General features: G+C 41.6%; 1 long non-coding RNA gene across 1 annotated transcript in view; it reads left to right on the forward strand.

Annotated features, from left to right (window-relative positions):
• The first annotated feature begins 5513 nt into the window (after window positions 1–5513).
• The window catches only part of LOC139752794 (uncharacterized), a 246247-nt gene continuing 239626 nt past the window's right edge, over window positions 5514–12134 (forward strand). The window contains exon 1 of the long non-coding RNA XR_011713588.1: window positions 5514–6394. This is a non-coding gene — a long non-coding RNA (uncharacterized lncRNA). The remainder of the gene's footprint in view (window positions 6395–12134) is intronic.

Below are 12134 nucleotides of genomic sequence, written 5' to 3' on the forward strand. Positions count from 1 at the left end.
TCATCATCATCATCATCATCATCATCATCATCATCATCATCATCATCATCATCATCATCATCATCATCATCATCATCATCATCATCATCATCATCATCATCATCATCATCATCATCATCATCATCATCATCATCATCATCATCATCATCATCATCATCATCATCATCATCATCATCATCATCATCATCATCATCATCATCATCATCATCATCATCATCATTATCATCAAGTGTATGAGTAACAGTTCTCCTGCATGTAACTGATTAACTCATCACATCATCATCATCATCATCATCATCATCATCATCATCATCATCATCATCATCATCATCATCATCATCATCATCATCATCATTATCATCAAGTGTATGAGTAACAGTTCTCCTGCATGTAACTGATTAACTCATCATCATCATCATCATCAATAATCAGGGACTAAATCATTGCTATATTACCACCAAATAGTTGTCCCTATTATCAATGAATAATCATTTTATTATCAAATTATCTTCAGCTCCAAACTATTGCTCAACTCATCATCACATCGTGCAATTATCATCAAATTACCACCAAATCACCGCATGATTACTGACTAATCATGGTATAATCACCCCTTATCCCCTTCATCACCAAATCATTAGCCAGATCACAAGTTCATCAACAAATCCTCACCAATCTCTCACCCACAAACACACAAACCAAAACTTCCTAACCATATTACCATCTCTATCCTTCCCCCCCCCCACGGCGCCTCCACCTAATCAGTCCTTAATCACCCCTAAATCATACTGCTTAAATTACCACTTGATGATCACCAAGTCGTCACCAAGTCATTCATCACCACCACCGCCTCCCACAACATCCCCTCCCCCTCACCCCCCCCCCCCCCGACACCTAATCAAATCACCTAATTACCCAAGGCACGAGCTGGAAATACTTGGGGAGAGGCTCTCTCTCTCTCTCTCTCTCTCTCTCTCTCTCTCTCTCTCTCTCTCTCTCTCTCTCTCTCTAGCTATATATCTATCTGTCTCTCCAAGTTAATCCCGGTCCATTAATTCCTCCCTATATCTGTCTTTCCAAATTTCCTCTATACCGAATGAGTGAATTTCCTTGCCATGGTTTCTAGATCCCTTGGCCTAAATCCCTTAACACCCACTTCATAAATCCACTTCACATCCATATCCTAAACCCGGGTCCCATTACCCCCTAAATCTCCCTGCTCTAAACCTCTTAAATCTCCCCTACTCACAGTTCGTCTCTCCATATGAGGGTGATCCGTAAGCCCTACTCCTTACTCATTATTCTCCCTCTCACTTATCCCATATTCTTCATCCTCATTTTGCTTAAGTTCGTGTTTCCCATCCTTTATTTTCAGTCTCTAGTCTCTTGTTTATTTCCTATTTACTGCTTTCTTGTTTCCCATCTTCTATATCCTTCTTCGTTCCCATCTTCTACACCCTATGTTCACAGTTTATCCCCTTTCCCATCTTCCGTTCCCTGACTGATAATCCTACTTCCACCTCATTTTAACTGAGCTGATACACTTTTCATGTACCTCGTCAATACTCATTTAAGATCTCTCCACTGTACACTCCTCCACACACTGTCTCCAGTGGGCAATGTGCTGAGGAAACTTTTAGGCTCAGAGGTCTGCTCTTGTTTTATCTTAATGTACTTTTTCCATCCTCGGAATTCAGTTAGCGATATCTTGAAGTCTTCCTTGCCTTTCGTGCCAATAAGGAAATATTATTATCCAGGATTTTCCAAGAGCAAAATATAATACATATTTCCCGTCTGCACTCAAAAGAGTACAGCGACAGTGTCTTCAGTTTCAGCAGGGTCGGTAGGGGCTTTGTACTTAAGAGGGACTCAGGTCCACAGAGGAGGTCCGCATACAGAATTACGGTTTACAGCTCGGCTGTTCTACAATGAAGGCATGACAGAACGGACATACCCGCATGTAACAATTTCGGATAATTGATATTTTCAGTTTATCTTTCCCTTTCCCTTTCCCGTCTGGCCCGCTAATTACTCTAATTATGAACTGTTATTTAAAGTAATTAAAAAGAGCCACTTAAGCACACACACACACACACACACACACACACACACACACACACACACACACACACACACACACACATCCAGTTAATGCTACTCATTTTAATTGCAAACTTCCGCGTTTATGAGGTTAGATAATATATTCTCTCTTTCTACCAGGTAGCCCCAGGGACTCCGTCATTCATTCTCTCATTTAGCGTTTGTCAGTTTTGTACTTTACCCAAGATGCTCCCACATCTCCAGCCCTTGATGTCACCCCACACTATTGCAGCCTAACCCCTCCCTCTCTTCCCCTCTCCATTACCACTTTGACGTCTACTACCTTTCAATTTGCCTCATCCTTGACTGAATTCTTATTCCTCCTCCTCCTCCTCCTCCTCCTCCTCCCCCCCCCCCCCCCCGTGGAAGTAAAGCCTCCACTCATTCGGCTTTGCTGAAGATTGATCATCACATCTCATCAACAGCTCCTCACTTATCAGTGTTCTTGTTCCGCGTAAAATCATCCCTATAATCATCATTAATCATTTAACTTATGAGCTACGTTTCTTTCTATTCCATCTCGTCACATGATCAAGCCACCTCATCTCAAAGCTAATCTTCAAATTAGTTCATCAGCCGCTTCGTTATCATATAATCGTCGACTTTATCATCACTGTTATCGGCTCATCAACCTACCCTCCTCCCACCACCACCACCACCTCCAAGCCATGATATCATCTTGTGCCGTAAAGACATTTGCTTTACTTCTTCTAGGACGAAACTGTACACCACTTCATCATCGCCACCATCACCATCATCATCATCATCATCATCATTATCATCAAGTGTATGAGTAACAGTTCTCCTGCATGTAACTGATTAACTCATCATCATCATCATCATCATCATCACCACAAACAGTTCTTCACATTACTCACTCTTGTCATCATGATCATCAAAATTTCATTCATTTCCATTCACGTAATTTTCAATTTCTATCGTCGGCACAGAAAATGTCAGTAATATATTAAGATCCTCCTCAGCTCTCACCAACTGCCTTTCTTATCACTTGTTCATTTGTTGGCTCTTCTTCAGTATGCCTGATTGAGGCTGTGTGTCTGTACCTACCATGGGCATTTACTGCCGGCATTCAGCCACCTTCTCAGGTGTGTAGGGTAGCGGTCATTCACGTGTCCACACTTCGGCAACTTTCCAGTTGTGTGGGGGTTGCGTTGCACACCTGATGTAAATCGTTTTCTAATCAGTTTTTCTTTTTATCTATCTTCTCCCTTCATGGAGTCCTTCAGGTTTCTCTCCAACACCCTTTGTTGTACACATCTTTCAGGAGTTAGCATAAAGAAGGGTAATTCTCTCTCTCTCTCTCTCTCTCTCTCTCTCTCTCTCTCTCTCTCTCTCTCTCTCTCTCTCTGGGTACACGTTACCCCCCTAAACTCGACGATCTTTGAGCACAACGGTCCGACCCAAATTTGAATACGGCAGCACGACACTTGAACACGACAGCACGACGCTTAGATATGACGGCGTGAAAAATATGACCGGATCCTTCATGCTCAAGAGTCGTACTCTAATACTCAATTGTCGGACCACCTGACTCACGGAGTTTTAAAGCCTATGGGTTCTGCTTGGTTGGTTGGATGAGCTTTTGTTTCAACTACCAAGGTCAAGCTGCATCTATCAACCGAAATATCTTTGAACACCGTCTAGGCCTAAGGCTAAAAATCTCTTATTACCTATATTCTTCAAACCTGTTTACGTAATCCAAACCCCATTTGATGTTCCAGTCTCACCCCAACAGATATATGATGCTAAGCGGACGAACTTTATAAACTGTACAGGAAGAAAATTAGTCTAGCTCCCCTATTTTCCACAGAAAACGGATGGTGCCTGGAATATCCTCAACTCTGCCACAATGCACTAGGGCACAAAAACGATGTGTGTCTATATTATATCATTCGAGAAAGTTAATCTTAGAATATAATGTCCGGATCATTATAAATGTCATTCTATTTCTTTTCTAAATCCTACGTGAACTTGATCAAAGAATTAGTTTAATGCGGCCGGGAAGATGATTTTAATTCTTCATCTGTGAACAAAGCTTAGATGAAGGATTTCCAGCATTATTAGTTTAAGCTTTGCGAAATACCGACTGGGCTTGAATTTACCGTCAGCGTGGGTACATGCACACGTCAAGAGCAGGTACTGCTCTGGGCCAGTTATTATTAAACCGTAACCTGCTTCTACTGAATATTGCTGTGATAACACATTTTCTATTCTCTCTCTCTCTCTCTCTCTCTCTCTCTCTCTCTCTCTCTCTCTCTCTCTCTCTCTCTCTCTCTCTCTCTCTCTCTCTCTCCATGAGCTACACGTTGTAGCAGTTAGGTTAATCAGGTAATCACTTCTCCCCCCCACCCTCTTTCTTTCTCTAGCTACTAGAAATATATCCATTACTTCACCACGATTTTTAGGTTGATATATAATGCAAGCAAAGGTATACGATAGAGAGTGTTGGTTTCAGCACACCCAGCTATTTCATTTCCTATGGACGCTCCAACGTAACAAACTTCACACATCACCGCAACTACCCAGCGGTAAACGTTAACCATGACTCTTTAAACCTCTTGTTTCAAACTGCCCTTCACCAACAGTTACCCATTATCTACTTTGATAACAATTAGGAATTCACATCTGGAGTAAACCCTACATGTTGAAGGTTCTTACGGGGTATACGAACTAATTCTTTCACAAACGGGGTCGAGAGAGCCACTAGGGTGCGCGTCGTCTGCCTGTGTCCAGGCTAGACGAGTCTCAACTCCCTCCCAAATTTGAGCCTTGTTCATATCAACCATAAAGAGCTCAGTAACTGGACCCTTATGTTTGAGAAGGATGGATTGTCAAATCAAGTTATTCATGTTCGTAAATGAACGACTAATAGTGTAAAATCGTGTAGGAGACTTTCGTAGATTGTTAAATTCTTTAGGTTTACGTAAGCTGAAGATGGTAGGTAGGGTGGTGGTGGTGGTTTGAGGAAGCCGGGAGGCGTGTGTCAGTTCGAGTCCGGTAAGTTTTCAGGAACTGAGGGACGATGCTTCCACCGTGCTTACCTCGGGACGCAAGATAATGCCATACTGGGATCACCTCTAAAGTCTACATTAAGGTTGACGAGCATAGGAAACTCTGCCATCCTTATCAACATTTCTAGGAGCACATTGTTTAGTAGAGCATTGGTGTCGGCGGCATAAAACTACACGAGAGATATAATGTTAGCTTTTCTGTTTGATGCTCTATCTTTTAATCGAAAAGAGAAGTTGATTATATGATAACATAGACTCAAATCAGGTTTGTGAGTGTATATGGATAATATATGTAATTATTCTTGACAGCAAGATGTGGCATCTTTCGTCTTGTCATTGCCAACATATGGATGTATTAGGTAATAGACTCAGAGACGGAGGTGGGGTTAGAGTGAACCCTACGTAGTTGTCTTCTACAATATCTAGTGTCCGGGAGAGATTTGTGCTGATGTTTTGCGAGTTATTACTGTTTTTCAGATGTCGGTTGCACTCGCATCATTGACTTACGAAGCGAGGCTTCGTCATTCGTAGCGTAAATGTGAGGTAAAACTGTGTTTTGACCTTTTTTTTTGTACATGTGAGTGCTTTTCAGCGTCGTTTGTAGTTAAGGCATCGACTAATGACCTACGGAGGCTGAGTGATTCGCAGCAGTTCAGAGTGTGGTAAACATGTGTTTGACTTACTGTACATAAGAGTGATTCTCGCTGTCGTTTGTACCTACAGAACCGACTTATGACCGAGGCTAAGTGCATCGGAACTTACTGTGATAAACATGCGTTTGATATGCAATATTGCGTATATCATTGCTTTCCAGTGACATCTGTGCTTTTATTAATGCTGAAAACTTATGATCGAAGCTGTGTGATTCATGCGAAATACTGTGAACGGCATAGCAACACGACTGTCATTAATCCCGATGGATTAGGGCAAAAATGCCTTTTTAATCAGTGCAGCGGTTGATAACACTATTTCTTTTGTCTTTTTTCTTTTTTTTTACCGAACTCGTTCCTGCCACACAAAACGATAACAGAGTGCAAACTGATAACCAGCATATATTCATATAAGTATCTGGAATCCATTAAGAAACTCTTGAAGAAAAAAATCAGCATCCAAGAACATGTGGTATCTTAAAAAAGAAAAAACAAAATTAGTTGAAGATGTAATATTTGGAAATTGCAGAAGTTATACGTTATTCCTTGACCTCGTCGCCGATGGTTGATGTGGAGGATCCATCCAGAGCTCTTCAGCCACCAGCGCAACACGTAAGTACAATATTATTGCATGACAGTGATAAGGTCATTGGGAATTTCATGACAGTACTAAGTTTTTTTTTTGTGGAGGGGGTAACTTATGAGTTATCATTGTACTTTTATCTGTCGTAGGATTGTAGTCATAAGATTATTATGATACTGAATTGATATACTGATGTAGGAAGATTATAAAAGGGGGGTCTTCTTTTTTCAACTGTCCTAAGTAGAAAAATCCAAATAAGCGTAGGAAAAGCGTAAGGAAACTGTAATCCTTATCCGTGTTATCAAGCTTTCTGCTGCACTACTCTCTCTTAGTCTCTCTAGATTAGAAATTTAGGAGGCTATTACTGTCCTCTAGAATCTTCTAGATAACCTCCTTATAGACCATCAGGTCCTCTGTTATCTAGCTTTCTAAAAGGTACTCCCTCTAACTTTCGAAATATTGTGGGAATGTTATCCTAGTAGATATCATTCTGATCTCTTCTGGTCGACCGTAGGAGAGTGGGTTATGCCTTTCTACACACCGTCCCTCACCCGAGACCCAAACAAGGCTATCAACTTGATAAACGAGGAATTTAGGGTACTATTACTGTCCTCCAGCAGATAACCTTGTCATCTAACCTTTCCATGTATTCCTACGCACTTCTATGTATTGCCAGTCCTCTAACTGATACCCTTGTTACAGATAATGCTATCATAGTCCAATAGGTCTTGTGTTATCTAATAGCAGATAGCCTTATCACAGACCAGAAGGTCTTTTGTTATCGAACTTCCCTATGTATTCTCCTACCATTGTAGGAGATAACCTCGTCATACACTAGAAGGTCACCTGTTATCTAACTTTCCTTTTATACTCCCGTGCACTCCTGTGTCTTGATATCCACCGGCAGATAATACTATCATAAACCAGTAGGTCTGTTATCTAGTCTTCCCAGCTGATTTGGTGCACTCCCATGTATCACTGTATCCCCATCATCAGCTAATTTCATCATTGACCATCAGGGTAGTTCGCTTTCCAATGTATTCCCATATGCTCAACAAGGTAGAAGGTAAGCATAATGGTAAAGTGAGCAAAACTTTAAGGTAAGTCTTCACCAATACTTCTCTTTACTTTTAATATGTTGACATTTAAATGGCTACAGATGTGTTCGTTGATTTCACTGTCACAAGTGAATTACTTTTTCGCATTGGTCGTTTTGAGAGAAATTCGAAGCTTATCTTCGGTATTATTTTTCTTGAATGAAGAAAAGATCAGGGATAAGGAGAGAGAATTTTAATGTAATTGGTCGTTACAATGGAGGCTGTTAGACTACTCGTACAATCACTGTTCTCCCATTGGTTATATACCACCAGTCATGATAGTTTAAGAGGCAGTTTGCCGATCGGACGTACAAGACTGAAAGATCTCGGCTGATGAAATTCTAACCTATTCCTGCGCGCGCCGATACCCTAAATCTAGATACGGTTGGATGCTTTTCATGGATGACACTAAGGTTAATTCGCTGTGACGGAAGCTATCATTACCATGTTAACGCCTACAAACGGTGGGTGCCCATTTCTGGTCGATTTTTTTTCCGTTTATTTTGCAGGGAATGGAGTTTGAGGTAAGGAGGGAAGAGTGGGAAAGGGGAGGAATAGTGATCAATGTTATGATTCTAGGTTATGACGTTTGAATGCCTCTGCTCAACCGAAAGTAATTTGACGACGAATAGATTTTGCGTTTTTAAGCCCGGAGAGCTGTCGACGCCATTTTAAGATCCTGGTTATTATATTCGTAATCCAGATGTCAAAGGTCAAGGTAGGGTTGTATGAGGATGTCTAAGTGATTGTTGCCTGATTTGTTCGTGTGCATGTTACAATGCACAGTGACTCGAGAACATAATAACGAATGTAGGAATCATGATATTTCTTAAATAAATAGTAATGTGTTTTGTTAATGTATTATTGCTGGGAAATAGCTTTTTTGAGGTGAGAGATTCAAAGGTTAAGGTCACACGGGAGGACAGTTCATAGGGTTGGGAGTTGACGGAGTGAAAGAAAGGTGCTTTGTTGTGCTCTGTGGCCATCATTCCCAACCAGGGGAGGACGTGTTCTACCAGAGGTATGCGAGAACCGTCCACAGGGTACGTAACATTACGTCTTAGAAGTTCCAGCGCTTAAGTAAAAAGGGATCTGAATACATGCCCAATGAGAGATTTTGCAATATATATTCTCAACATATTTCTGTAAGTAATGACATAAACGTAATCTTTATTCAGGCTCCCAGTATCTTAATGTTAGGCTGAGGTCTTTATTTGTGTTGGCAGTACTCACTGTGGAGGAGAGACAGGTTAGAGGCAAGCTACCGAATAAGGTTGAGACCCAGTGCTCAATACAACTGTACATCGTGCATATTGTCTTCTTTGATCCTTTTGTGCAAAAGGTCAAACCTGATTCTGGCGTGGGTAAGCGCCCTCTTCCGGTACGGTCTGGTTAAGTAGGCTCTCTTGCAAAACCCTGTAAGCATTTCTGTTCTGTAAGTAATTATGTATTCTCTTTTATTCCCAGAAAAAGAAAGAATGCGGTGTAACATTTTCCTATTCCCTGAGACTTTTGTATTTTGAATATGTAAATCAGGTTCTGAATAAATTATTACATTAAGTGATGCTACATTGCTTCTGGCGCTAGTTTCTACGTAGTCTGAACTGAGATTCTTTCTTGGTTTCTTCAGTCTATTTCACTATTCATAAAACCGGAATATCATTCTTTCATTCCATTTTCGCGTTTCCTGCATTAGCGAGGTGGCACCAGGAACAGACGAAGAAATGGCCTTACTCGCTCACATCCACTCCCGAGCTGTCATGTGTAATGCACAGAATCCACAGCTCCCTATCCACAACTAGGACCCACTGACCTTTACTTGGTTCCCCACTGACCGCTTTATATGCCCTAGTTCAGCTCACTGACATCATGTCGCCCCCTATATACCACTTCATTCCAATTCACTCTGTCCCTTACACGCTTCGCACTCTTCTGCATGTTCAAGAACCCTAACACTCAAAGCATCTTTCATTCCATTCTTCCACCCTCTCCCTGTTTTCCTTGTTCCCTCCACTTTCGAAGTGTAAGCCCCCTTAGTCATCCTCTCTCACTCATCCCCTTCATATATGCAAGCCATATTAGCACACCCTCTTCAGCTCTCATACATAATCCTCTTATCACCATGCATACCTCTCACTTAGCCAAACATTTCTTACTCGATGAACACTCCTTACACCGCATATTGTCCTGAGACATTTTATCTCCAATGCATCCATCCTCTTCGGCTCTTATTTTATCTATAATCCATAACTTGCAACCATACAACACCGTCGGAACTTTTATAGCATCAAACATGCCCTTTTTGCCCTCTATAGTGCACCCAGGACTTTATCCCCCCCACAAGAGAATTTACATTTTGGGCATGATGGATCCTGCGATATGTTGAACCTACGTTCGTAGAGATGAGCGGTAACTAAACAGAGGAGGAAGTTGCACTCGCACATGCCTATGGATTTTAGTTTCAGATGAGCGTATGTCTGGCAGGGTAGAATTTATGTCGAGGTTGGGAGGGCGGTCGCGTAATGCTAGTCGAGGGATCTGTGAGTACAGTTTGCTAAACAGTGAAACAGCGGTAACTATCTTGTTTCCACTTAGGGGGTTCGACGTTGGCTATGGTGTGGGGTTTGGCGGGAAAGGGTCTATCGCAGTTGCAAAGACCTGGGTGTCAAACACATTGTTTAGGAACTATGTTTGTTTCGTTGTACAGTTGCTAAGTGTTTGTGGTTGCCAGGAGGCTACACGTGATTATGCTGGGGGGCCTTGTTTTGTGTGGTTTACAATTTCATATGTAGAAAATGCTAATGGATTCTTTTCCTTATCCAAAACTGATGATGGAATGTGTTGTCAGGGAGTTTATCTTGTTTGCAGTGTAGTGAATGAATTCCATTAGCGTGTCGTATGCGGTACCTAGTATGGCTGGAGTTTTGTTGAGTGGAACCAGTTGACCCTTCAAGATCATGTGAGGATGTAGGTTACAATAGCGTCTGTCGGGGATATAGAAGGCGACGGTGGATTTGTGTGTGGAAGTCTACACCTTGATACAAGTTACTCCAGGCTTTTACTGCCACTGGAACCCAGTCATTCCAAGCTGTATATGTATCTTTTGTTAGTATAAAAGAATATCTGAAACTCAGTGAGAGTCTGAAATGGAGGAATTTACTCTCACATAAAACGATGTATCATGTACACAGACTCAAAATATCAGTTGGAAGGAGAGACCATTTGTTCTTTTGAGAGAGGGGGTCTTTTAAACAAGTTTTAATGTTCGTCTGTTGGTGTGATTTGTCATTTATGAGTGGGTTTCTAAAACTGAAGAGGTCTAATATTTCTCCGAAAGACGACACACAGTATTTTTTTGCATTTTGGCGATCACTTAAGGCATATTGCTTACACTTAATGAATGAATATCCAATTGATTTTGCATGTGTGATGTGTTATAGGAGAATTTTTTTTTAAGGTATATCCTAAGAGAGTTCAGTAGATAATCCTGGGTATTATCTTTCGATACTTCTATTTTCGTCGGAGTTACTAAGACCTTATATTATTATCAGTGTGTGGTCAAGGGTGAGGATGGTAGGCACGCTGACGTATAGTTTACGTGGGGAGTGATAAGCATGTTAGTGTGTGGGGAGTGATGACAGAAGGGCTAAGGAGGAGCGAGTGGACGTTCTTGCGATTAGGAAGGGGAATCTGCGTGATGATGGCTTATGTGTGATATTCGCTCCTTCCTTCCTTGTCTCTCTCTCTCTCTCTCTCTCTCTCTCTCTCTCTCTCTCTCTCTCTCTCTCTCTCTCTCCTTCCTCTTCGCAAAGAAAGACCTAAATTTTGGGAAAGGCATTGGACAGAAAGCACAAGCGCTGGTAGTAAAAGACCCGTATCGATATAAGCACGACCCTTCAGTACGACCCTTGAGCACGACAGTACGACCCAACCATGAGAATGACTTCCTAGGGTCCTATAACTTGACCATTAAGGCTCCTGGTGTTAAAATGTCACACCTTCATACCCACAGGTTGTAACATCGTTCTCTAGGGTCATACCCTCATGCTTTAGGGTCGTACATTCCTGTTCAGTGTCGTATTATTGTCGTACTGAAGCGTCGTACACTCCCGTTCAATGTCGTATTATTGTCGTACTGAAGCGTCGTACATTCCTGTTCAATGTCGTATTATTGTCGTACTCAAGCGTCGTACATTTCTGTTCAATGTCGTATTATTGTCGTACTCAAGCGTCGTACATTTCTGTTCATTGTCACTTTGTCGTACTCAAGGAATTGATGAGAAAAGACTGATTACAGATTGCTGCAGTCTACTGACGCTCGATAATGAGCAGATAAGCCTACCAGAACCAGAGAAGGGGAGAAAATGCTTTGATGTTGGATAAGGAATAGAGAGATGGTCTTTCGCCCGTGGCTTTGGTGCTTGAGTGAACAATTGGAAGAAGGTGCACGTGGAAGGGGAAGTTCCCTGGAGGATATGAGAATCTGTGAAGGTGATGAGGTGGTCGTGTAGCTCCTAAACAGGTAGTTAGCGTTGATGAAGTGGTTGTAGGGCACTTGTACGGCTAGATCGCGTTGCTTTAGTCTCGAATTAAGAGGTGGTACACAAGCGGGAATTTTTTTTTTTTTCTCTTCATGTTTTTAGTAGACTCAATGGTACATTTTATAAGGGAG

The sequence above is a fragment of the Panulirus ornatus genome, chromosome 13 (genome assembly GCF_036320965.1).
Source record: "Panulirus ornatus isolate Po-2019 chromosome 13, ASM3632096v1, whole genome shotgun sequence".
NCBI classification, from domain to species: domain Eukaryota; kingdom Metazoa; phylum Arthropoda; class Malacostraca; order Decapoda; family Palinuridae; genus Panulirus; species Panulirus ornatus.